Here is a 27762-nt window from a genome sequence, read left to right as displayed (position 1 = left end):
CTTGAGGATACAGGGAGGAGGAAGGGTAAGCTGTGACAAAGTGAGAGAGTGGCATGGACATATATACACTACCAAACGTAAAATAGGTAGCTAGTGGGAAGCAGCTGCATAGCACAGGGAGATCAGCTTGGTGATCTGTGACCACCTAGAGGGGTGGGATAGGGAGGGTGGGGGGGAAGGAGATGCAAGAGGGAAGAGATATGGGGACATATGTATATGTATAACTGATTCACTTTGTTATAAAGCAGAAACTAACACACCACTGTAAAGCAATTATACTCCAATAAAGATGTTAAATATATATATATTTCTAACACCCTAAAAAAAATAATTAAAAAGTATGTTTTAAAGAAATACAGGAAACATATGATTAGTTTACTGTGGAAAATAGATCTGATGAACTATAACAATGAACGTTAACAAAAATTAATTAGCTTTTTTTTCTTTCTCATGAACTTTATTGAGGTATAATGTATATACAATAAAATGTACCCATTTAAATTATACAGTTCAATGAGTTCTGACAAATATCTATACCCATATTACCATCATCACAATCAAGATTTAGGATATTTTCATCACCCCAAATAGTTCTCTCCTGACCTTTTTCGGCAACACTTTCCCACTCTTAGCCCCAGGCAACCACTGGTCTCATCGGCTTTCACTTTATGTCACCATAGAGTAATTTTGTTCATTCTAGAATTTCGTATGAATAGAATTATCGCACACACATTTGTGTTTATATGTATGTCTAGGTTCTTTCTCTCAGCATAATGTTTTGAGGTTCATCCATATAGCTGTGTTTACTGGTAGTTTGTTTCTTTCTGTTGCAGGGGAATATGCCATTATATTGATACACCACATGTGAATGGACCTTTTCATTGTTTCTAATTTTTGCCTACTACCAATCCAGCTGCTATGAGCATCTGTGTGCAAATTTTTCTGTAGTTATGTATTTTCATTTATTTGGGGTAAATAATTTAGTAGTGGAATTTCTGTATCATATGGTAAGTGTATGTTCAACTTTAGAAGAAACTACCTAATTATTTTCTAAAGCAGTGTGACCCACAAGCAATGTGCAAGAGTTCCAGTTGTCCTGCATCTTTCCCCACACTCGACATTATTAATCTTCATAATTGTAGCCATTTTATTGGGGAGTGTTATCTCCTGGTAGTTTTAATTTGCGTTTCTCTGGTGAGCAATGAGGCTGAGCATCTTTTCCTGTGCTTATTACCATGTCTTATCTTCTTGGAAAGTGTCTTCTCATCTTTTGTTCATTTTTATTGATGTTTGTCTTCTTATTCACTTTTAAACAATGAGAAGCCTTCAGAATCCACTGAGGGGTCTTGTGGTTTACAAATATGCCAGAACATTTTAATTAAATTCATGAAATAAGAACAATTAATTACCTCATTTTCTGCTTTTAGCCTCCTTCCTCAGGAAGCTCCAGCTATTCTTGCCTTCTGTCTGTTCTTAGAACAAGCCCAGTTTTAACCAGCACCTCACATTGCTCTTGCAATTCGCTCTGCTTGAAATTCTGCTTCCTTGTCCCCTCATGTGATTGGACCCTTCTCATCTCTCACGTCTCAGCCCAAAAGTCATATCCTCAGAGAAACCTTCCATGACCACCCAATCTAAAATAAAGCCTTTTATGCCAGTTCCTATCACAGCACCCTGTTTCATCACTTCTCATAATCTACAGTTATATATTTTTAATTTATTTGCTAAGTTGTTTATTGTCCCCACACACACACAAGCCCTGCTCCATAAGAGTAGACACCATGCCCAACCTGTTTTCCAGGGACCCTTCCAGAGCGTTACACAGTGCAAAGCCCACTTTGGGAGTGGAATAAATATTTACTGCTGAATGAATTAATACCTCAGTTCTCCATGGGTCATTAATTTGAATGTCAGTTTACACTTAGAGAAATGATTTACTCCCTAAAGTTCCTGTTGAAATTTTAGGCAGCTGTCAGTAACTCAAAAACGGGGATAATGCTTGGACTCTCTTCCTGCTCACCTATTCATCAGGAGATTCCTAGGGTAAAAGAGGCTTCGTGAGCTTTCCTAGATGACTGTGTGCAACTACAGGAATTCCAAGGAGCCACAGTATAGTTCTTGGCTTTTTGAGACTTCATATCAATGTTGAAACTTTTCAGAATAAGTTTCTCAAAATAAACAGGATTATCCAAAGGCTACTGAACTATTTCTGGGCTCACCAAGAAACTAGGCAAATCACACAATGAGTAAAGTAGGCCCAGTAGAAGACAACAGAGAGTGGTGGGTATCTTGGTGAGTGCCAAGTGTTGTCATGCTAAAATGAAGGATCAGTTTTTCCCAATCTCCTGGTTATGAATGATTAAGTGAATGAAGATAGGTTCACTTGTAGGCTCTATCTCCTAGTAATTATATTAATATTGGCAAGTTACTTAATCTCTATTTTAGTTTCTTTATCATTAAAGTGGGGATAATAAGACTTAATGTTTAAGCTGCTTTCTGGATTAAGTGGAATGCTAGTAGAGTGCCTGCCAGATAGTAGAAGTTTTATTTTGGTTTTTGTTTGTTTCCCAATTTAAATCACTTAAGCTTACATGTATTAGAAAGCAAACATTTTCCAAACACATACTGTATTTAGTTCTCCATTCAACTAGCTGCCTAATAAATATTCACTAATAGCAATAAAAATTTAATGGGTCTTGGAACAAATAGGTAACAATTATATAACCTAGAGACTGTAGCAGCAAATGAAATTAAAAATGTATTAAAAAAGAAAGACCTTAAATTCATATTACTAAGTGAAAGAAGTCAATGTGAAAAGGCAACATACTCTATGATTCCAACTATATGATATTCTGGAAAAGGCAAAACTATGGAGGCAATAAAAAGATCAGTGGTTGCTAAGGGTGGAGTAAGGGGAAGAGAGATGAATAAGCAGGGCACAGGAGATTTTTAGAGCAGTAAAAATACTCTGATATAATAATAATGGGTACAGTGTATATGTCATTATACATTTGTCCAAACCCATGTAATGTATAATACCAAGAGTGAACCCCAGGGTAAACTATGGGGTTTTGGTTGATTATGGTGTGTCAATATAGGTTCATCCTTGGTTTAAAAAAAAAAGTACCATTCTGGTGACCGATGTTAACAATGAGAGAGGTTATGCATGTGTAGGGGCAGGGAGTATATAGGAAATCTCTGTACCTCCCTCTAAATTTTGTTGTAAACCTAAAACCGTTCTAAAAAAATTGTCCAAAGAAAGAAAATAATTCAAAGAAAAAAATACTTTTCATAATCAATTTAATAGAGCAGAAACTCAGACAAACTTAAAAAATAATTTTTTCAAGATATTCTTATTAAACATTCTTTAAAGAATAAGAAATATAATTTATGCTTGACTTTAAAAAAAGGTTGTAGTGCATTTGTTTGGCAATATTATAGAATTAGATATTGTATTTTCCAGACAGTCAAATCTTACTCTGTGATATTTCCTTTTAAAATAACTTTGTCTAAATATTATATAATATCTCTTACATGTGGAATCTAAAAAAAAAAACAGTACAAATCAACTTATTTACAAAACAGAAACAGACTCACAGACACAGAAAACAAAATTATGGTTACCAAAGGGGAAAGGGGAGGGGAAGAGAGAAATTAGGAGTATGGGATTAACAGATACACACCATATATAAAATAGATCAACAACAAGGATTTACTGTATAGCACAGAGAACTATATTCAATATCTTATAATAACCTATAATGGAAAATAATCTAAAATTGTATACCTGAAACTAACACAATATTGTAAATCAACTATATTTAAATTTAAAAATAAGTATATAAAAATAACTATAAATTTATAAATGCGATGCAGGTATTATTATATAGCAACTGGGCATCAGAGATTAATCAAACTGTACCAAGTTAAACAAACAAGAAGTTCCTATTCAATCCTAGGTCTTTCAGGATAGAGAAGAAGAGAAATTTGACTAAATAAAATAACTTCAAAAATCACGTCTGAAATCAATGGGTATATAAGTAAAGTCAGCACCTGTATACAGATGAGTCTCATATCCGCCTGACCATATACTCCATCTTCATGCTGACCGTACATATTTGTATATCCTGTTGTCACCTTAAACTCAGTAAGCCTAGAGGAAATGTCTTTATCTCTGCAAAAATAGTTTCTCAATTAAAATCCATTTTATTTCCTCAATCATTAAGCCTTCAAAGTATACACTTGTCTTCCAGTCTTTGATTTTGAACCTCATGTCTAACCAGTTAGCAAGTTCTAAAAATGTTTCTAGTGAGATAAAAGATCGTTGGTTATTTCTTACTTCCCTTCTTAAGCCTCAAACCAGAAAGGGGAAAGGAAATTCTAAATGCAACAAGCAGAGTTCGATCATTTGCTTACCATGGGAAGAAGGAGCCTCTGAATTTAAAAATAACCCTTACCTAGAGTCCAGTGATCAAAATCTAAACTTGTCTCAGCTACCAACTAGCCTTGTGACATCAGATAAGACACTTCCCCTCTCTGCTTCAGTTACCTAATCTTCAGAATGGTGGGGAAGTGGGTGGTATTCTAAAATAGATTCTAAAATTCTGTGTGATCCTCCCTCTTGTCATATTTGTCCCTTTTTTTCTATCCCCACTGTAGCCAGTCCAAATATAGGCACTTATCACTTTATTTGTAGATTTTACATTACTTCAAAAATCACTGCAGCTCTTTGCCCTAAAACCCATCGTTGACCTTATGAACAGATTTAACTTTCTAAAACACCATTCTCTTTGTTAATTCCTTACCTAAAACAGCTAGCAGTGTTAATTAAAATGATATTCTAGATCTTTCTAAATCACCTGCCACTGAAATTTATCATACAAACCACTTACATAATCAAACTTTCTGCCCCAGTCAACCTAGATCACTCATTTATGTGAAAACATGAACTGAGTTTTCTCATTTCTTCTTTTTTGCTCACTTCGTGTATACTTGCTTCTCTACCTGGAGTGCCCTCTTCATTCCTTACTACCCACTGAAAACTTGCTCTGCTCGTATTTCACATCCTCCAAAAAGTCTGTTCTGATTACCCCAAACCAAAATGAGTTGTCTTGCATCTGAACTCTCTAATCAAATGAAAAGACTTGAGTGTTAATAGGTTGGATGGGAGAGGGGGCTCTCAGGCCCTTGGGGATGGAGAGGCTTCCCAAGTTGGATGCCTGGTGGTGAGGGACCCCCATCACTGTTCTCCTCCAGCCATCCTGCTGAAGTATTTTAAAAAAAACAAAAAACAATGAATAGATACTTCAGCACAGGCTGTTGGTGCCCTGCCCATAATCCCTCTGTACTGTGCATGCCAACTACTGCTTACTAGGAGCACTTGGAATTCTCTGGTTGCAGACTCTGGCTCTGTGCAGAGCAGGCCATAAGTTCCAGGGAACTAACACCCCCAAGAGAAACCCTCAACAAAGGAAAAATGAGAGTTTGTGGATAAATAGCCTAGTTTCTTCGCTCCTCAGGCACGATAATTCTGAGCGGTGTTCTACACAGCCTTCCAGAGTCTCCAATGGGATTGAGCCCCAGTTGCCCTCAGCAGTAACCCACACAAAAACTTTCTTCCCAGTACTGCTTCTCCGCTTCCCAGTCAGCGCTTTGGGAGGTCAAGTCCCGTATAAATTACTCGCACCCAAATGCTTGTCTTGGGGATCTGCTTCTGAGAGAAATTTTAGGTCTTCTATATATTTTGGGGTTTTTTAAATCTTTTTTGGGGGCCTCGTTTTGACTTACATAATTCAATCTTTTGAGGAAATTGCAGTTTCATTTATGCTTTCAAAGGTGTTGATTTTATTTTTTATCAGATGGATACTTTATTAGAGTTATAACACTTACAAAATACATTTCTTTTCATCACGGAGTTACCAGATTTTAAAACCAGCCAACACTTTCTCATTTTTACAGCTAAGATATATAAAGAAATTCTCAAATGCCATAATTTTTGTTCAAGTGCTTTGTCAGTCAACTCACAAATCTAGATCGTGATTAATTTACAATTCTAAGTATTCACAGTTAGATGAGTTTTAGGCTTGGTTCTTAATGATCTAGAAGCAATCCATTTACAAAAGTGTCACCAAGCAGTTTCATGAAATCATTTAATTTAAAGCCACCAAGCTTATACCTTGGAAACAAAAATATAATCTCACAACTATATCTAGCAGACTAACTTTTAACAATTCCAGCCGGAATGGACAATATATCCTTATGGCACATATATGACTTTGTAATATACAATTCATAATTCAGGGTTAAGAGTGTAGCGTGGAGCTAGAAAAACCAGGGAAGTTGGATATTATAGAAAAGCTATAACATCAGTATAAAGTCACAAGACTGATTTCCTCTTGCCACATAGTAAATATACCTTTTATCTCTGTAATTACATCACAAACCAAACCTTAATAAGATTCTTCTTTCTAGGGGATTATCACATAAACAGTATTTGATCATTGAGCATTGATTATGCCACTCATTCAGTATTGTTCTATGTTCCATGAAATCTGACAGCCCAGCTTATACCTGGCACTTGTAGTGGATGATTCAGCCAAAAAGCAAAGGGTTGAAAGTATAAAATAATCAAAAGCCCTCTTTTCCCAGAGGTAGCCCTCTCGAGGCAAGAGATAAGTTATCTTGTTCGGATGGGTGGTGTGAGCTGGGGGCCTAACTCTATCTTCTTCTCCCATTCAAGCCATTTTGGCATCTTGCCACGGCCAGGGTCTCTGAGGTGGGTTAAAATACGTCTCTGTGCTATTCATATTCAGTAGATGTCAGGACTGTTCTCTAAACATGTGAGGATCTACAACTTTAAGTTATATTTCATATTCTATTCAAATTTAACTCAGAGTCATGTAAAAGAATTAGAAGTAAAAAGTTCACCCTTTGGAGAAGTCTATTGGGTAAAGCCTCACATATCCACACATAAATATCTGTATTTTCATGCACAGGGCAAACAGCTGTATTTGAAGCATAAATAAACCCAAAGTAAGACATCAGGAGCTAGATACCAGTTCCAGGAGTGGTTAGTGGTCTCTGGGGCTCTCGTCTTAAGGATGCCAGATGAGCAGTTTGCTCAGTTGTTAGGAAACACTTAGGTGGATTAAGCAACTAGGGTTCACTTCATAAATTACTTTTTCCTGTACCCAAGACTCTGCTTGAATTAGCTTGAGAAACTATAGCCCCTTCAAGGGTAAGTATTTGACCATTAACCCAAAGGCAATGTGATTACTGCATGAGACTAAATGCTATGTGGCTTGTCTAATTCGCTTTATACCTTTCAGGATCAGTTCAATAAAATACGGAACCCATAACCAAAGTTTTACACCAGAGGTCAGCAAACGATAGCCTGCAGCCCACAGGCCAAATCCAGCCTGCTGCCGGTTTTTGTAAATAAAAATTTATTGGAACACAGCTACACTCACTTGTTTACTTATTGTCTATGGCTGCTTTCACGTAATAACAGCAGAGGTGAGTAATTGTGACAGAGACTGAATGGCCCACAAAGCCTAAAACATTTACCATCTGGACCTTTAAAGAGCGTCGATCTCTGTTTTACACTAAAACACAGAGTTCAGTGGGAAGCTTATTTGAAATGTGTTTTTCTTCAGGAGTTTTAGTTACCTATTAAAATTAAGGTTCAGGTGACTCAGTAACTAAACACAAGAGATACCCCTTTTTTCATGAATGATATCTATGTATTTTATGGGTGTAAAGGGTTATTTTCTTTAAAATAAGAAAAGAAAAAGAGAAGGAGATGTAAAACTAAAGGCTATTTCTCTGTTTAACATCATACTAAAATTAAAATTCCATCCGTGAAATGAACCAAAACTTATACTTAGATTCTCTGCATATACTAAACAAATTACTTTGGGGATGTTGTTATATCTGGACAAAATGGTATCCAAATTGATCAGACATAAAAAGTACACAAATGAAACTAACACACAAGCAGTCAGTTTGTAAGGGGTGTTACGGTCACCATCGTTGTAAAGCCAGACCCAAACTGCAACTGTAACAAGCTGTCATCATAAAGGCAAAAATTTGTTAAGCAGTGGTGAGACCCCTAATGTGGTACATATTCAAAACTTCACGATGAGATGTCTATTCGCACAGTGATCTCACAGCCAAGCAAAGTGCAGCTATCAGGACTTGAGGATGTAGCAAATCATTTCTGTGACAATGGAAAGTGACCTTAGAGTGTGGCTGCCACATTTATGTTATACTGGTTATCGTTCAAGAGCAGCTGCACAGCCATGCTTCTATTGCAACGTAGATCGTGCAGTGATGTGGCGGGTGCTTCCAACAAAAAGGCTCCAAAGTAGAAGACGAACACTGTAAAATGGTAAGCAAAACCCAGGAAGTTCCAGCTGGCATTAATCAGAGTCACCACGCCAGAGGGGAACACGCCCAGGAAGAGGCGGGAACAGATGAAAGCCGTCACAGACACGAACATGACCCATCCATGCAGCAGAGGTAGAGAAGCATTGGAGGAGGCGACCAGGATCCACACGAGTACCCCAAACACCTGCTAGTGTTGGAGGGTCTCCTGCAGAGGGGGCGGGGGTGGCAGTGTCTCACCGCGGGGACAAGGACGCTGGCAGCAGAAGTTCTGGGAAGTACTCCTTGGCGTGAGCCCTCCCAGAGTCCGCCATTAGCCCCACCAAAGAGCCCGGGTAGGCTCCAGTGCTGGGTCACCTCAGGCCAAGCAACCAACCTCAAATGTGTTGATATTTATGCATTATGTTCTCTAGCTTTATTTACCAGGCTTGTAAGAATGTTTATTTGTTTTTCAATAAACTATCTCTTAGTTCTGTTGATCATCATTTCTGATATTTGGTTATTATTGCTTCTGTTACTCTTGTCACTTTCTGTATTATTAGTGTCTACTTTTACTTTTGGTATTTCTTGCTCTTTGGTATTTCTTGGTTTACTACATTTCTAACTGTTTGAGACAATTGCTAAGTTTATTTATTCTCGGTTGGTCTTATCTTTTAATTATGAATATAAAATTATACATTTCTATTCAAATATTAATTTAGGACCACTAGTTGAAACATAAAGTGCCTTTTCTGTTTATTAATTTTAAATATTTTAAAATCTCCATTGTTACTTATTTAGCAGTGTGTTATTTAGCAATATGTTATTTCATTTCCAAAATTATTCTGTTTTATTAGATATCTTTGGTTGCTGGTTTCTAATTTTATTTATTTTGACTAGAGAGTTATGGACAGTTTAATGTTATTCTTTTGAATCTCTTAAAACTTTTGATCAGACTAATGATTCATTTTTATAAAGGTTGAAACTATGTGCTTAAAAATATACATTCTTTATTGGGTGAATAGATCTCTAAAATATCTATGGACTAAAAGGTATTAACCAAGTTTGGATATTTGAAGACTTGCTTTTTGTGTGCTTAATCTATCAGTTTCTTAATTAGTTGCTTAAAATATCCTACCATACTTGTAGATTTGAGATTTTTCCTCTGTAATTATATCAGTCTTGCTTTATATATTGCAAAGTTCTGGTTCAGTGCACACAAGTTTCAATTGTCATATTTTGGTTGATTTTTCATTTTATCATTATGAAATTTCCCTTTGTCACTTTGAATGCAGTCCATCTTCTGGCTTCACAGATGGTTCCAACTTCTGATTCCCCACTGTACATGGGGCTTGCAGACTTGGCTTCTCTCTCTCTACAGGTGCTGAGGCCTCAGCCGCTGTGGATTTTTTAGGTGACAGTCACTGCACAGGTCTAATGGCTTCAAATATGGCTTATTGCTATATGTCTCTTTTCTGTTTCTGGCAGCTAGACATCTAGACACTTTACTTCCTTGTTCTGATATTAAAAATTCTATATACCATTTTCTACATATCTATTAATTTTTCTGTTTTGTGTGTGTATATATATATATATATATATATATACACATACACATTTTATACATACACACATATATGTTACATAGCAGGAAGAGATGCATATATGTATGTGTAATGTATACAGAGAGAATGCACACAAGAATTGGTGTATTAACGTGCGTTCCTTCTGCCATCTTGACCTTGAAGTCTATCTAATCTTTTCTTAAATAGAAAATGTGATTAATTGGCATTTCCATTCAACTTCTTGAACTTCAAATGCATTTCTTTCATTTGGAATTAATTTTCCTGAGCAGTTTAGTGAATACCTCATTGCTTTCCTATGAAAGCTGCCCAAAAGATTTCAATATAAGTTAAGTTGCTAATGACTACTTAGTCCTTTCACTAGAAATGCAAAGCTCCGCTTGAGTGATACTACTGATGTATTTCTATAAACACCTTGTTAAATGCTTACTGCTTTTAGAAATGGTACCTGGGCTGATGCCCAAGCTTACATTAAGAAGGGAATGATACTAATGTGTCCTTTAAAAAAGCATCTTTTATAGCCTAGCGGGAAGAAAAATCACTTTACTCTCATAATTTGCTTTATGCATTGCTGTTATCATTGCTAATTACAGTATCCCAAAAAAGCATTTATTTATTAAGTCTCTTCGGTTTAGTTTCCTCAATTAGTAAAATTTATTTTCCTCTCTCAGTAAAATTTCTTTCTCCCTATTAAAATTTTTATATAATTTGATTGGATAAAGAATATAGATGGATGATCAAAATAACTAATGATAGAGAGATTGGTTAATACTTTATTTTCTTTTATCATTCTATTCAGACTTAAAAATTCCAGATCTCTTTCCTTTCTAAAAGTAAAAAAGGCTTAAGGAGTTCTAAATCTCATTTAGCCAGACACATCCACTTATGTCTTTAACAATTTAGAATGTGTTTTGACAGACTTTCTTCCTTTCTTTGCTGTCTGTATTATAATTTATGGTTTCATTGCACAGCAGTTAAATATTATAGTCATTTTCAGGAAGAGAAGAAAAGTTATCATAATCTAGCTACCTTTATACTATCATACCTGAATCATTTAGAAAATTTTAGGAATCTATCCAACTGCATTTCTCATAAAACAACAAAACACTCCCATGTCTGTATGCTGTTCAGTGCCAAGACTTACATCTGTGTAGCTCAGAAAATTGAGATAACTAAGTAAAACAAAAGAAAAGTAATTAAATAGAGCACATTTTGCAGTACCATTGTGACCATGCAACTTGAACAAAGCCTATGAAAGCAAATTTTGTTCAACTGCAATTTCTTACATAACATTTTCCAGCATTTTACATAATATAATATGAATTAAAGATAAAGTAGATCTTTCACATATAAGCAAAAAAAAGCTGACTGATTGTCAATGACTGCTAATTATAGTTGATTGTCAATGACTGCTAATTATAAAAAAGATACAATTTGGGACTTCGCTGGTGGTGCGGTGGTTAAGAATCTGCCTGCCAATGCAGGAGACACAGGTTCGAGCCCTGGTCCGGGAAGGTCCTACATGCTTCGGAGCAACTAAGCCAGTGAGCCACAACTACTGAGCCTACGTGCTCCGTGCTGCAACTACTGAAGCCTGTACGCCTAGAGCCGGTGCTCCATAACAAGAGAAGCCACCGCAATGAGAAACCAGTGCACCGCAACAAAGAGTAGCCCCCACTCACCGCAACTACAGAAAAAAGCCCGTGTGCAGCGATGGAGACCCAAGGCAGCCAAAAATGAAATAAATAAGTAAAATAAATTTATAAAAAAAAAGATACAAGTCATTTTCTCATCAAGATTAGAATTGTTATCCCAAATATGACTGAGGTTACGATTTTTAAAAGGGTAAAATGAAATAATTTAAGATTAATTATAGAATTATTATAATAGCATAGCTTGCTTTTACAGTATTTTGAATCAGATTTACACATATTTAAAAAGCGGTTTTATATGGGAATATATGTATAGCTGATTCACTTTGTTATAAAGCAGAAACTAACACACCATTGTAAAGCAATTATACTCCAATAAAGATGTTTAAATAAATAATTAATTAAAAATTAAAAAGGGGTTTTGTGGTTCAATTTACTAGATCATTTCGGTTATAAATCAGAAAAATCTTTTCTTTAGCATGTGTCCCTTCTGACATTTGATCTTGAAGTCTATCTAATCTTTTCTTCAGCAAAACAAAGTTATTAGTTGGTATTACCATTAAAAATACCTGATGGGGCTTCCCTGGTGGCGCAGTGGTTGAGAGTCCACCTGCCGATGCAGGGGACACGGGTTCGTGCCCCGGTCCGGGAAGATCCCACGTGCCGCAGAGCGGCTGGGCCCGTGAGCCATGGCCGCTGAGCCTGCGCGTCCAGAGCCTGTGCTCCGCAACGAGAGAGGTCATAGCAGTGAGGGGCCCGTGTACCACAAAAAAAAAAAAAAAAAAAAATACCTGATGAACTGGCTATTATTACTCTATTGGTTTTTCTGATTTTTTGTTTTTGTCTTGGCTTGATTATCTTAATACATTCTCTTGAGAAAATTGTTTCTTCATGTATGCTTTCAAATTTATAGACATGTATTTATTTATTATGTTCTCTTATAATCTTTAAAATGTTTAATGTAGCTTTAGTTTATGTCCCAATTTTCATTTTCAGCAAAAATGGTTATTATCATTTGCAATGTACAATAAAAATAATTACTTTGGTCATATATTAGAACATATTAGTCTCTTCCAATTGTATCATTGACTCTCTTTGATCTTGAAATTTTAACAGTTTCTGACTTTTTTTATTATAAAATGTGTTTATTGAAATTATTTTCCTATGTATTGAATGCTTTAAGAGCTTCAAATGAAAAGATATAATAAAGCAGTTTCACTTTTGATTCATCAAAAGTGTGGATTTCCTCCCAGATGAGTAAAATTTCTGAATGCATTGCTTGTTTTTATAAGTAATCATTTTCCTTTATAACAATGTATTTATAATTGCTTGAAAATATCATGGTGTTATTTTCTTCAGTGGATTTCCCAATTTCCAAATGGTTTTCTTTTGACATCTGTAACTGCAATGACTCATGAAACTCCCTCCATAACAGGATATAATTGTTCAGTGGGTAAGAAGACTCAAAGTGAGATAGTGGGTCAAGGATTAAGGGGAGAAAATGAGCATATCTTTAAGCGCAGAGCTCCACAGAACAGTTCTGAAAATCTAACTGTATCCATGGTTTTTGGCTCAGTGGTAAAATGACACAAGGAAAGTGCCTACAGAATGAATAAAAAGGAGGAGAACAAAAAGAAGGAAGAAGAAGAAGGGGAAGATAGAAAGGTAATTGGTGATTCCATTTAAATTCCTTAAATTATATTACAGAATTTCTTTCAGTTCAGGCTGTGTCTTCGAATGAATGCAATCATAGCTTTGACAAAAAGAGCTTTGTAATTTATAAGTAAAGGGGAAGACATCATGCTTCGCCTATTCCAATTATTTTCAGCATTAAGAATAGGCAGCGCAGAGACTGTGGCAAATGTGGACGCCATTATGCACTAAATAGGCTTTGCCACTGAGCTTTTACTTTGCTTTATTTTTTGATAATAGAGAAGCTGCTGGCTAGTGCCATACACACACACATACACACACACACACACACACACACATGTATTTGAATGCAAACGAAGAGATGCCTTTGAATTTGAAACAAAGAATAGTCCTGACAGTGTGAAAGACTACTCATTTTATGCTCTTATAACTACTCTCAAGTAAGCATTTGAAACAGTTTGCAATCTCAACATATTATTAAATAGTCAGGTTGATGCAGCATATTTTAAAATAGTTTGACATTTCTAACGATTTGGACTTGAGCTTTAGGCTTTAACACAAATTACTTGGACGTTGAAGTGATCTATGCTCATCTTCCAATACAGTGTCTACAACAGTTGTTTAAAAATATAAATGTTATTTCACTTTCCAGCGTAAATCCTCCAAGGCCAAATTTCTTAACAAAACATTAATAGTAGGGCTTCCCTGGTGGCACAGTGGTTGAGAGTCCACCTGCCAATGCAGGGGACACAGGTTCGTGCCCCGGTCCGGGAAGATCCCACATGCCGCGGAGCGGATAGGCCCGTGAGCCATGGCCGCTAAGCCTGCGCGTCCGGAGCCTGTGCTCCGTAACAGGAGAGGCCACAACAGTGAGAGGCCCACGTACCGTAAAAAAAAAAAAGAAAGGACCTTATCAATTTTATTCACCATTTTATCCTCACAACCTAGCACTGTACTTTGGATCGAGTAGGAGGTGCTCAAGAAATATTTCTGACTGAATGCATGAATACACGGCATGATAGTTGTAGCTTTTAAAATATATGTTGATGAAAATATATTACAATCACAAATAAATAGAACTTTCATCATTTTGTAATTTATATAGGTGAATTCAGGTATTTTCAAGGGTCCTACAGTGTTCACAGTGGACATAAGGTTAAGTTTTCTGAAAATTGTGGCAACATGTTTCCTTTCTGTGTTCTTTTCTCTCCACCATATTTAGAAATTTTAAGTTACACGAGAAAATATATATGAGAATATGTGGTAGTATCTTATTTTTACTCCCCTGACAAGTAAACCCTGAAAAAGGAATTCAAGCGTAAATAGTTTAGATAGGAGATGACCTCAGGAAACACTGGTAGCAGAGTGAGAAAGTGAAACAGGGAATGGAGACAAATTTAATAGCATAAAAATGTGATAACAGCACAGTAACAAGGGTGTCTTATTAAGCAAGTCACTACTTTGGGCTTTGGGACCCATTGTAGAACATGCACCTCAGCCTTATCCCAACTGAGGGGCAAGGGAGCTGGGGTATTTAAATACTATCTCCTATCAGTTGTGGTTGAAAGATGTTCCCAAGGGATGTAAATTTACCAGGACTTCCAGCCAGCTACCATGCACCAGCATAGCAGCCTCCAACTGCCAGAGAAAACCCACAAAGAAATGTACATGCTGTTCTTGGAAGTCTACTGGCGTGTACTACAATGCTAAGAACCTGGGGTACATGGCAGGGCACAGAGTTTGCTTACAGTAGGCTTCATAAATATTTCTCAGTACACTATGCTATATTTTGATGATTCCAAAGACTGAGGGCGTCTATAATCTTGTTTTAATCATGATATTCCTGAATTGCGTTAAAAATTCTTGGTGGTCCATTTTTAAATATAACAATAAAGAACATGACAGGAATGGACAGGTGTAGATGATAGCAAGTGGCCTTGCTAAACCTATACAGAAGCAGGTAGCCTTTAAAAATACTTGGGGAAAGGAATTAGCACAGTATTTGAAGGCTTAATCTAAAATGGTTATAAAAATGCTTCCAGACATGTGTGAATACAATTTGAAAAACAATTTGGCAAACAGTAGACCATTTCTTTTCTGTTCTTTTTTACCTCACATGTTGAAGTTGACCAAACTTGCTCTCCAAGTGGAAGCAAACAGAGAAAGATAAATAAGCATATGGGTCCTAAGGAGATAAAAAAGAGCTGAAATGGAAGAACATCAAAATATAGATATTGGTCATCTTGTGGTGTTTTCACATAAATCTGATAGACTTTGTAATTATTGTATTGGAGTTACTCTTAGACATTTTACATGATACCATTACCTTTCCACCCTAAAAATAAACTACCAAAAGAGACTGTGTATGAATGAATATTATATTGTATAGTGAAATAAAATATTGAATTTATCTTGTGATTTTAAATAAAATACAATATTTTATATTTATTTATTAGTCTCACAATATCTCTAGATAATAAATACTGTTACTTATCTGAAAACAAGATTTGGAAACAATGCCACACATTAAAAAACCTTTCTGATTATTAAAGAGGATACGATAGTATCCAAATTTACAAGGGTATATCTATAATGAAAATAATTATTGTAAACAATACTTTCAGTTTCATAGTGCTCTCATATTCATTGTTTCAACTAATCCACAAAACATTCCATTTTAAAGGTAGGAAACTAAGTCTGACACTAGATGTCTAATTATGATGTCTCCCATCTTCAAAAAAAAAAAAAACAAAAGCCATTGGATTGGACCTACCTCAGTTTCTCCCCAATAAATCCACCAATGTTGTCTCCTTCTCCATTCATCTTCTCCTCCTTTAAAGTAGAATAAAGGAACTGACCCTCTTCCTGTTGAAGACCAGTCCTTTCACTGGCACTCTGAATCAACTTGTCTTTTGCCTTCTTAGGAAATTGACACTACCAACTATCCTTCTTGCCTCAGCCATATCAGCTTTTAAATATCTTCATGTCTTTTCCATATTTAAAACCAGGCAAAACAAACGCAAACAAAACAGAAAACCTCGCCCCTAAATCCCTCTCTATCTACCCTTTCACAGCCAAACTCTTCTAATAAGTTGTCCATATTTGCTTTCGTTTCCTTCACACCCATTCACTCCTCACTCCCCATTCTCTCCCTTATTAAATGATTAACCTGACAGGTTTTTTTCAACTTCATCGTACTTAATCTCCTTGTAACTTTTGTACTTGTTGACCATATCTTCCTTCACTTGGCTTCATTAGTACTGTTCATTCCCAGTCTTCTTCTCATATTCTGCCTGCAACTACTCAATTTCTTTGTCAAGTTTATCCTCCTTTACCCACACATGAAGTACTTCAAGGCTAGTACTTTCTTTCTCCTCTATGTTATCAAAGCAGAGAAGATTGTGTCTGGGGAACTTGTAACTAAAGATAGATGTTTAAGTAATTCAGACAATAGTGATTCTTCTGTTGTGAAGACATTAATTATATGAGACAGTCTGTGGACTTCCAATGTGCCTGAGTTTTGTAGACAACACATTAGAAGAAATTGAAAAACTGACTGCCATCTGTTTTTTTGTTTTTTTTAACTGTAAACCATTCTAGAAACATTAGTAGCTACATTTAGAAAAAACCTTATATTTAAGAAAGCTCTAGTTCGTGGGAAGAGATATTACCTTTCTCTCTTTCTCTCTGGGACTGGCCATATTAGACACAGTCTGACCTCTTACATTTCCCCAAATGGACTACTTTTACAATTAAATGCTGCTGCAGTGGCACGATCCAGCTGCACTCCTCACCATGTGTAAAGGAACAATCTTAGTCTCACTTTACTTCATTGCTGACTACTCTGGAGATGCTCCTCGACAGATCAAATCCCAGTTATTCTTTATCCTTGCCTTTGAATTCCAAAATGTAAAGCAAATTCATGTATATTAACTGTCTCACCTACAGCTGCTTTGCAAGCACAGCATGGCTTGCTTGTAAGTACAGATTACAGGTACAAACACAACTGAAATCAGTATCAGTTATTTTTCTGAGGATATTAAGAACACTGAACAGGTGAACTGCTGCTGTGAGTATTTTTCTATGCTAGAATGTATGCAGATATCACTGCTATCTTTCTTTTGTTTTATTCCTTACGAAATAGGCTTGAAATGCAGGTTATTGTCGTAGGATACTGGTTCATTTTTACAAGAGTTTCACCATAATATTAGATATTTACAGAACTTGAGGAATAGTGTTATATTAAGACATTTCCTCACAAGTATTGGCTGGTGCTAAACTTGACAATAAACTGATATGTTAATAAAATGCATGATCTGAAGAGTTTGCTAAACTTTAACAAAATATTTATGAAGAATAATACACAGAGATACATACTTTATGCTGCTTGTTTTACACAGATATAATGTACTGGGAAAATATTTAACAAATATTTATAATAAGGCTAGAAGTGAAAAATTTTAGCATGCCAAACTTCCACCAAGGCTTTTATAATTCTTACTGAGAAAGGATGATGATAAACTTTCACAAATGTAATCACTTAATGTAATCCCTTAAACTAGACATTCTTGATCTATTCTACTAAGTTTTGCTGGCAGTATTATTTCTTATTATTATGGTTATTTTGTTTGCACATTATCAGTAAAGTGTAGAATCAGCTAAAAATGTTAACTATGATTTTTTTCAAGACTGTAGATCTTAGATTTATGAGTCTCATTAATCTCAATGTCAGCAGTCCATAACATTCTAGATTTTTTGTCTAAGTTTTCTAGTTAAATGTTTATTTATATATCCTGTGCTGCTACACAGTCTTAATAATTAAAATTTTAATAATTAAAATTTTAACTGCCCTGAATAATGGTATTCTGAATAATAATATTAAAAATATTATTAAATATTCTAATTAAGTTCCAATAAATATTCTAATAAAATTAGAAATGTAACTGCCCTGAATAATGTTATTCCACACTGAATTACCTTAATTTGACTATGCCATCACCCAACTGCTAGTTACATAGTTTGTTTCAATTTATTTATTTGTTTGTTTTTCTGTATTTGGAAACACTAAAATAATTAATTTCCAGCAAATAATTGTTTATAAGATTTGCAAATAACTGTTTCAAAGATTTATTTGAATTTCAAGTACATTTTTTAAAACAATCAACTTTGAGATATAATTTATATATAATGAAGTGCACATTTTAATTATAAAGACCAATGAGTTTTGACAAATGTACACTTTTATATAACCACCAATACAGATATAGGAAATTTTCATCAGCTCAGAGACTTTCTTTGAGCTCCTTTGCAGCCAATCCCACCCTCCCCCCAACTTCCCATCCCAAGGCCACTTACAAGCTTTCTATCATCGTATATTAGTTTGGCCTGTTGTAGAACGAAGTATAAATTAATCATACAGTAGTTATTCTCGTGTCTGGCTTTTTTGGTTCAGTATAATATTTTTGAGATTTATCCATGTTGTCATCTGTCTTGGTAGTTTGTTCATCTTTATTGGTAGGTAGTATTCCGTTGTGTGAATTTGTTCATTCATTCATGTGTTGAAAGACATTTGGGTTGTTTCAAATTTGGGGAGATAGTGAATGAAACTGCAATTAACATCTTGTACAAGTCTTTTGTGGACATAGATTTTTATTTCTCCAGGATAAATACTTATTAGATTTTTATTTCTCCAGGATAAATACTTATTCTGGAATTTCTGGAGCGTAGCTATCTTTAATTTTATAAGAAATTACTCAACCATTTTCCAAAGTAATTGTACCACTTTACATCCCAACTGGCAATGTATGAGCATTCCAGTTGCTCCACATTCTTAACAACATGTCACTTTTTCTAGTTCTTGTAGTATTACAGGACAGTGAGACCTCACAAATTTATGTCTTGGAGACCACAGGATTTCTGAGATCAGAAGACAACAAAAATAAGAGAGTTTTAAACTGTGAGATTGCAAGGTAATGCCATGTCTTTCGATTTCTGGATTTGATTACTCAGTAACATACTCATGTAAGAGAATTAACTGGAAAGAGCATTTTCTTTGCATCTGAGACTTCCTCAGACTCAAAGCCCTCGCATCAGCTCTGAGGTTCAAAGACATTTGGCAGGGCTTCCCTGGCGGCGCAGTGGTTGAGAGTCCGCCTGCCGATGCAGGAGACTCGGGTTCATGCCCCGGTCTGGGAAGATCCCACATGCCGCGGAGTGGCTGGGCCCATGAGCCATGGCCTCTGGGCCTGCGCGTCCGCGTCCGGAGCCTGTGCTCCGCAGCGGGAGAGACCACAACAGTGAGAGGCCCGTGTACCGCAAAAAAAAAAAAGATCTGCCAAAAACGTTTGGCAGGTGTCCCTTACTCAAAGCAAAGATTGTCCTTGTTCTGGAGGCTTGCTCCTCCACCTGTCTTGTCCCCAGCCTCAGCAACTGCACCAGGTAAAAGTGTTCTCTGTCTCTTGTTCAGCTGTGAAGAGTTTATCTCTCTGGACAGTTTAGTTCTAGATTTATTTGTACCAAATAGGATTTTCACAAAATGGTGGTTTTCAACAAACACATCAGTTTTCAGTTTATTGGGTAACTTGTGTCAGTAGGAGTGAAGGTCTTTCACGTTCTTTTACATCCTAACCATAAGGAGGGCTCTTACAAAAAAAAAAAAAAAATTTTTTTTTTGCTAATTTGAATGATTTCCTAAGGATATATTCCCAGAAGAACATTATTAAGTCAAGAATAATAAATGTTTTTGTAACGATTTCCAAAAAGAATGATAATATGATGAGGGTACTATTTGTCAAAAGAAATCCTATGTTCCTTTTTCCACAAAGAGTGTTACTCCACAGAGTTGAAACAGAATCCATTGAATTTTATTGCATTTGTTCTGTTACAATATTTGTATATTGTTTTCAAACTTATTTGCATGATATACTGTCCCCTTACCCACTGATCGTTTATTCAACACTCTTTTTTTCCTAAGGGCAATCTTACGACCTTTCCCCCACTTTTGCAAGCAAAATGAAATAAATGAGAATAATTGCTAGTGGGTACGGGGTTTCTTTTTGGAGTAATTAAAAGTTTCTAAACTTGATTGTGGTGATGTTTGTACAACTCTGAATATAATAAAAAATCATTGAATTATATGTTTTAAATAGATGAATTATATGGTATGTGAATGTTATCACAATAAATCTATTACCTAAAAAATGAACTAAGGGAAGGAAATGTGAATGTCAGTAAAGCTTCTATGTCTCCAACAACTGAATTCTCACCCAACTGAAAACCAAAATCAATTTTATGGGGCAACTTCCTAGCACATTGAAAAAAGAAAGAGAATAATTGGATATATCAGAGCATCATCACAATAAACACAGTAGAATGTACTAAATTTTTGTTTGATGCCAGGTACAGAGCTAAATATTTTAAATGAATTCTCTCATTTAATCTTTATATCAACTCTGGGAAGTTACTCTTATTTATGATACATTTTGTAGGTGAGAAAACTGATATTTAGATCAAAAAAAGTAACTGAAAGAGCTAGAGCTCAAATCCTAGGTTTGTCTGATTTAATTGTTTTAATCTATTGCTTCCCAACATTAGAGCATAAGATTCCACTGCTGTTGGCCAAAAAATCTGCACATGCAGAGTCTCACACTCAGAGTCACTCAAAGGCCAAAAAAGTAGTATGGACACATCACAGCCTACTCTGCTGAAAACCCAGATCCAGGAATCCTAAAACCCTAAATTGAGAAATCCTAAATTCTTCGCAGATTAACTGGAAAGCAGGGGGTGCCGAGAGATCTTACACTTAACAGGTATGCTCCCGTTCAACATCAGTTTAAAACCTCATTGATCCTGTGTCCAGCCACAATAATGATACTTTAGGTTCTATGACACTTCATAGTCAATGAAGAGATATGGTAATGGTTAAGATAACTTATGACCAGCCTTTTGAGAATTACTGAATATAAGTTTTGCAAGAAATCTTTGAAATTTTATTTTATAGGTAAGGATACAATTCCCAGAGAAGCTAAGGCAATTTTCCAAGGTAAAGCAACTTTTTGGAAAGAAAATCAGGGAACTATCTCAGGTGTTTTGAGCCAGGGTCCAAGAATTCTTTTACCACATTGTATTGGTTATTACTGATTAATAAGTATTAGTTCCCTTTTTTCTCTCCAGTCCTTTGTGAATGCCCAGACACTGGGCCAATAATCATTTGCAATACTGCCTCCATGGTCTCTAGTACAGTCTACTCTCTGACTGCAAACTCTGGAAATAAACTTGGCATTATCCCACCTGCTGCTGCCAAGTCCAGTTTCATCAGAGAGTAATAAAGAACAACAATACACATTTTTACTTTAATGTTCAAAGAACACTTCTGGATCATTGAATTTTGGACAGCATTTCATCTGTGGGATGCAAATTATTCTAATTACAACAAGTTTACCTTATAAAAAGAACACCTGCTTTTTCAGGGCAACATCCCCTAAACAATATTGAAATGAATAAAATTAAATTTTGCTTGCACTTAATAGTAGTTAGGAAAGGATGCAAAAGAAGCAAGGAATTATATTTGCCGCTAGGGAAAGCACTGGATGGTTAGAGAACTTTATGGAAGGAACATTTTAGAATTTTATACTGCGTGCCTTTGTACCATGTGCATTCAATAAAAAAAATAAATAATAGCATGTAAAAGTTCTTCAGTGTTGACATTCTAACAATGAACTACTCCTTTTAGAAATAAAATTAAACAGTAACTGAGGTTTGCATATTTATACATAGTAAGTTTTCCAGCTAACTAAAGCTTTCAGCTCCAAGGTGCATCACTGCATATATTTCACTATTTCCTTCTATAAGTATAAATTCTGTATAAGGCTGCTGTGTTTGCCAGGCATGGGACTAACCCTGTGATACAACCCTGTGATACAAAGGTCCCTGCCCTTATGGTGTTTTTATAGTGTTAGAAGGATCATTACTAAAGACATCTCATTTTTGCCTCTTTAAACCAAGGGTAATCTATGCACATCCGTGTAGTCTTAATGACTTTTGATGAATATCCATTATTGAAATAAAGCACTAGGACTGTATTTTAGACTTTGTGTCTCTTCCTTCTTAAATAGAAGGCTGTCAACCTCTATGGCACTGAAGGTGTCCAAATTTACCAAATTTCTAGTATTTTTCATTTTTATAGTTTTTACTCTTCGATGAGAGGTGAAACCAGATAAGTAGACTTGTCAAAAATTGTATGCTCAGTAAATGAGACTCTGAAACATGTCCCTGTAAAGTACCTGGCCACTTAAGGGGACTCTAGGAAACTTCTTCAGTGATTTTAGGAGAACCTTGGGTTCATGCATTTGCTAAAAGTTAGAGCTCCCCGTAAATGATATTACCAACTGTTAACTCCATTCTCTTTGTGAGGTTAGCAGAAGGGAAAATTGGTAACTGGGCCGCTTTGACTGCCATGACAAAATACCATAGACCGGGTGGCTTAAACAACAGAAATTTATTTTCTCACAGTTCCAGCAGGGTTAATTTCTAGTGAGAACTTTCTTCCTGGCTTGCAGATGGCCACCTTCTAGCTGTGTCCTCACATGGCAGAGAAAGAACAAGCTCTCTGGTGTCTCCTCTTATAAGTACACTAATCCTATTGTATAATGGGGGGGGCACAAATATTCAGCCCACAACAGATGGTTAAACTAAATAATCATCTTTATTTTTCATATCATTTTGTGTATAATTTATTTTATTATATTATTAATTAATCATATTACTATTATTATATTAGATAGTGATGTGTATGGAAATTCTCCTGAGACATCTATTTTAGTGTTATTTGGTTGAGTATCAATTTGTAGTTCAACTCAGAAATAGCATCTATTCTTTGAATATCTCAAAAGAGGATATCAAAGTACTATGGCCTGTCGTTAATTTGTAGACTCAAGGCTTTTGGTTTTCATTATATATTTTGTTAACGCTATAGACCATCTGTAAGTTCAAATAACCTTTACTATTATCAAACACATATGTCTCTCAAGGTCAGAGTAAAAGCTTTGTTAAACATTTTTGTTGTGAGATTGATATTACTGCTTGATGAGGGGAATGAAAGAGCAAACTTCACTGATCAAATTCGTTTTTCAGTAGTCTCCAAGTAAGAATGAGGCTTGGTTGCTAAAAAGCTTTCCTCTGGGGTTTTCTTTAAAGGGTTATAATGTTAATTTTCAATGACTGTCCTTAATACAGTAGTTGTGAAACCGATCAAGTGTAATGATCCTTTATCTGGAAATTTCTCAGACTTCATCTAATGGATCTTTAAATTGTACAGATCATGGGTCAGTGAATTAAGCTAGTGGCTTTGTTCTTGGTAGTGGTGTTAAATGGGACAGTACAATAAACAGGAAACACTATGGCTTTTCTTCATAGGAAAGTAAATATACGTTATGAATATTTTTCATTTATACATTACAGTGAAACCACTAGTCCCTTCCTTGCAGCGTGACTATGAAATACTTGTCTTCAATCAACAGACAGCCGGGTGTGCAACGTTTGCTAAACTAGCTGAGTTCTTACACTTGTAGTACTTCCTAAACTGTAATGTGTAAATGACCAGTTGAGGATAATGTTAAACTGCTCTTTCTAACTTTTAGGTCCCTTAGGTGTAGGGTGGTCCAGTAGCTGTTGCCTGAAAATTCTGCAGTTCTAGGAGGGATACTGATGTTGCTGGCCCAGACCATACTTTGAAGAACAAGGCTCCGAAAGGCTCAAGGCACAGGCATTTCTCTTAAAAACTTACAAAACGTGAACTGATAAAAATAACATTACCATCCTACTCTCTCTGGGGGCTTTGAGGATTGATGAGATTACATATGTCAAGCAACTGGCACAAGATAGTTCAAAAATGATAAAACCTGTTAGTTGAATAAATAAGAGACATTGTCTATTATGCTTAATTTTACGTAGCTTTATTTACCTAAGGCAGAGAACTTGGAGGACTTGTTATGTCAGCATGGTAATGTTGATGTAAGTTGGTTAGAAACAGTAAACTCTAGAGATGTGGGACTTGATTTCCAAAGTGGGAGTGAACTCATCGGTGGCTTCCAGTCACAGTGATGACAAAGTAAAAGCAGTAATTTCATCTGGTAAAATTAAAGTGTTGGGAACCAGTGTGGATGTTTTTGCAGTAATATAGATGTGACTTGATGAGGGCATGTGGGTAATGGTGGAAGTAATGAAAAGGGTGGAAGAGAGACCAGTGTTTATTGATTGCCTACTCTCAGTCAGGTAGCGTGCTTTCTGTTACACTGGTTGCATGTCAAAACCATCTGGGAGACTTTCAAATGTGTGCACACACCCAGGTCTCACTCCCAGACCTTACCAGAATCTCTGTGGGACGGTCCAAGCAAATCTTTTTTTTTTTTTTTTTTTTTTTTTTTGCGGTACGCAGGTCTCTCACTGTTGTGCCCTCTCCCCGTTGCAGAGCACAGGCTCCGGACGCGCAGGCTCAGTGGCCATGGCTCACGGGCCCAGCTGCTCCGCGGCATGTGGGATCTTCCCGGACCGGGGCACGAACCCGTGTCCCCTGCATAGGCAGGCGGACTCTCAACCACTGCGCCACCAGGGAGGCCCCAAGCAAATCTTTTTAAATGCTCTTCAAAACCTTCTCCTCTGTTACGGCTGGTGCACCACTGCCTGGAAGTCTTCCTCTCCGCAGAACTCCCACAGGGAGACCTCCACTCCTTCCCTTCCCCGCTTCTCCTCCAGCCTGGCCACCTTCACATAACATCCCCCAGGGAAGAGATAAGTAGTTATGGCAGACATCTGTACTCTGCTCCTCTGACAGCCTTCTGTTTTACTCTCAAAAGTCTAGATTTAAAGTAAAAAATGTTTGAAAGTTAACTGTTTTTTCTCTTTACCTCTCTGCCCTACCTAATAACTCTAAGGCAAAGTAGATGCCTCTGTTTATGAAGGGAATCCTCAGGAAGCGCAGACAAGAAAGAGATGCACACAGTTCAATACTGCACGATCCTCCATCACTACAATAAATGGCCTGAGCCAGGGTATGATTCCAGGTCTAAGTACATATCATTCCTTCTCTGCCTTGCTGCCAAGCATTGCAAGCTCTCCAGGAAAAAGCAATTAAATTAATAATGACTTTTGCTCTTCCTTTTCTAAGACAGGAAAGAAGTAAAAGTCATTATTTCATCTCACCAGAACAGTACGCTGAAATGTTTAGATATATAGTGCAGTAATTGTAGCAACATCTTTATCTTGAGCTACAAGGCTCTCACCACAGATCCCATTTTCATCACACATCTCTAACTCCTCACTTCATATTTTTGGCCCAACTCGGATTTTAAAAATCGAACATCATCCTTTCTTATAGATCGTTCTCTCCCACTTCTGCCTTTTCAAAGGTTCTCTAATACTTCTTACCTGTCTTGACTGGATTAACTCTCTCTTCTGTCAGAGCACCATCTGTAAAGTTTTAGCTTCCCTGAAAAGAAGAATTGAGTTGACCCATGTAAAAACTTGTATGTATTAATAATCCCATCACAATTCTGAATCCCTTTTCAAAACTGGCATTTCCTCGATATGTGCATTTTCTTAATGTATGTGTGCTCTTTTAAAGTTTTAAATGCATGTAGTATTGCATCGCCCTCTGTTCTCTTCTCTGGAACTTCTCTAAAATACATCTGTTATGATTTCCTGGAAACGGTGATTCTCAAGCCCCACTTACATATTAGAATCTCTTGAAGGCTTTAAAAAATATTGTTGCTTGAGCCCAATTAAGTCAGAATCTTTGGGGTGGTATCAAGGTGTGAGTTCATTTTTTGGGGGGTTTTTTTGTTTTGTTTTGTTTTTTGCGGTACATGGGCCTCTCACTGTTGTGGCCTCTCCCATTGCAGAGCACAGGCTCCGGACGCACAGGCTCAGCGGCCATGGCTCACAGGCCCAGCTGCTCCGCGGCATGTGGGATCCTCCCAGACCGGGACACGAACCCATGTCCCCTGCATCGGCAGGTGGACTCTCAACCACTGCTCCACCAGGGAAGCCCCTGAGTTCAGTTTTTAAATGTCAGAATTGAGAATTGCTACTTTAGGTCATGCATTGCTTTGAAGATGTCCCTTCTCTTTTCCTTGAAAATGACCACAACAACACAACAACCCTAGGGCATGGGTTCAGCGGGAGGAAACCTAGCAAGGCTTGGAGGCCTAGTAACTGGAGGGCTCCCAAGAGACAAATTTGGAAGTCACAAAATAGGAAGATATAACTCAACCAAGGATATTGAATCAGTTACTAGCTACTGTATTTATAGTCCTTGCTTCAGCTAAATCTCCTATGCCTGTAGGAAGTACCTGTTGCTCAAAATCAATGTTTTAGATGATGGAAGATCAACGACTTGTGTTTCTCTGGTCTGCATGGAAGGCTATGGGGAGAAGAGCAGAGTCAGGCATGCCTTAATTGTCTTCTCACTCTGTCATCCATATGAACCCTAAATTTTGCAGGATAAACATGTTCTTTACAGATTTATCAATAAAGGGCCCAGAATGTGTAGCTAAACCCCTGCCACAGGGACCCCTGGTACAGAAGGAGCACTGTAGGCTAGTCTGTGGTTCTGAACTTGAGACTAGGCACCAGGCGCCTTGCTCATCATAATATTGCTCTTTATTTTGAACACATCAGTAAGCAATCTGGACCTCAGTTTCCTTACTGTCAAAAGGGTATAAGATCGGGACTTCCCTGGTGGCACAGTGGTTAAGAATCCGCCTGCCACTGCAGGGGACATGGGTTCGAGCCCTGGTCCGGGAAGATCCCACATGCCGCAGAGCAACTAAGCCCGTGCGCCACAGCTACTGAGCCTGTGCTCTAGAGCCCACGAGCCACAACTACTGAGCCCACAGACCACAACTACTGAAGCCCATGTGCCTAGAGCCCGTGCCCCGCAACAAGAGAAGCCACTGCAATGAGAAGCCCGCGCACCGGAAGGAAGAGTAGCCCCCGCTTGAACCAACTAGAGAAAGCCCGCGTGCAGCAACCAAGACCCAAAGCTGCCAAAAATAAATAAATAAATAAAATTGAAAGAAAGGGTATAAGATCAAGTGCCATACATACCTCAAAGGATTTTGTAAAGTGAGACAATCATATAGCTAAGTGCTTGAAAAATTACAATGTACAATTCAAACAAAAAATGATTTTTATGACTGTGATTATTTATGAATGATGAATTTAGTCCATGTGCTTCTATTTTCTGTCCAACTTTTGTGACAGAATGAAGTTTAAGAAGTACAAACAAGAGGAAAAACAGCCTCACTGCAGTACATTTAATGATATGAACACAATGAAAACAAAAGAATTCTTAAAAGAGAAGAAGAGGAAGACATCCTGGGTATTTGTGATGACAATGAAAATGTGAGGGGAAGGAGGGGAAGAGTGTCACTCTTTTTAATTTTGCTGTTTTGTAATGTATACCTTCTGCTGAAACATACTTGCTCTCCCTTTAGCAACCCAAGCATTGTTTA

General features: G+C 36.8%; 1 pseudogene; it reads right to left on the bottom strand.

The window, feature by feature from the left end:
• Positions 1-27762, bottom strand: part of LOC116751103 — a 58969-nt pseudogene that overhangs the window by 2833 nt on the left and 28374 nt on the right.

The sequence above is a fragment of the Phocoena sinus genome, chromosome 3, assembly GCF_008692025.1.
Source record: "Phocoena sinus isolate mPhoSin1 chromosome 3, mPhoSin1.pri, whole genome shotgun sequence".
Taxonomy (NCBI): Eukaryota; Metazoa; Chordata; class Mammalia; order Artiodactyla; family Phocoenidae; genus Phocoena; species Phocoena sinus.
The sequence above is the reverse complement of the archived record's forward strand: the minus strand, read 5'-3'. Positions and strand labels throughout refer to the sequence as shown.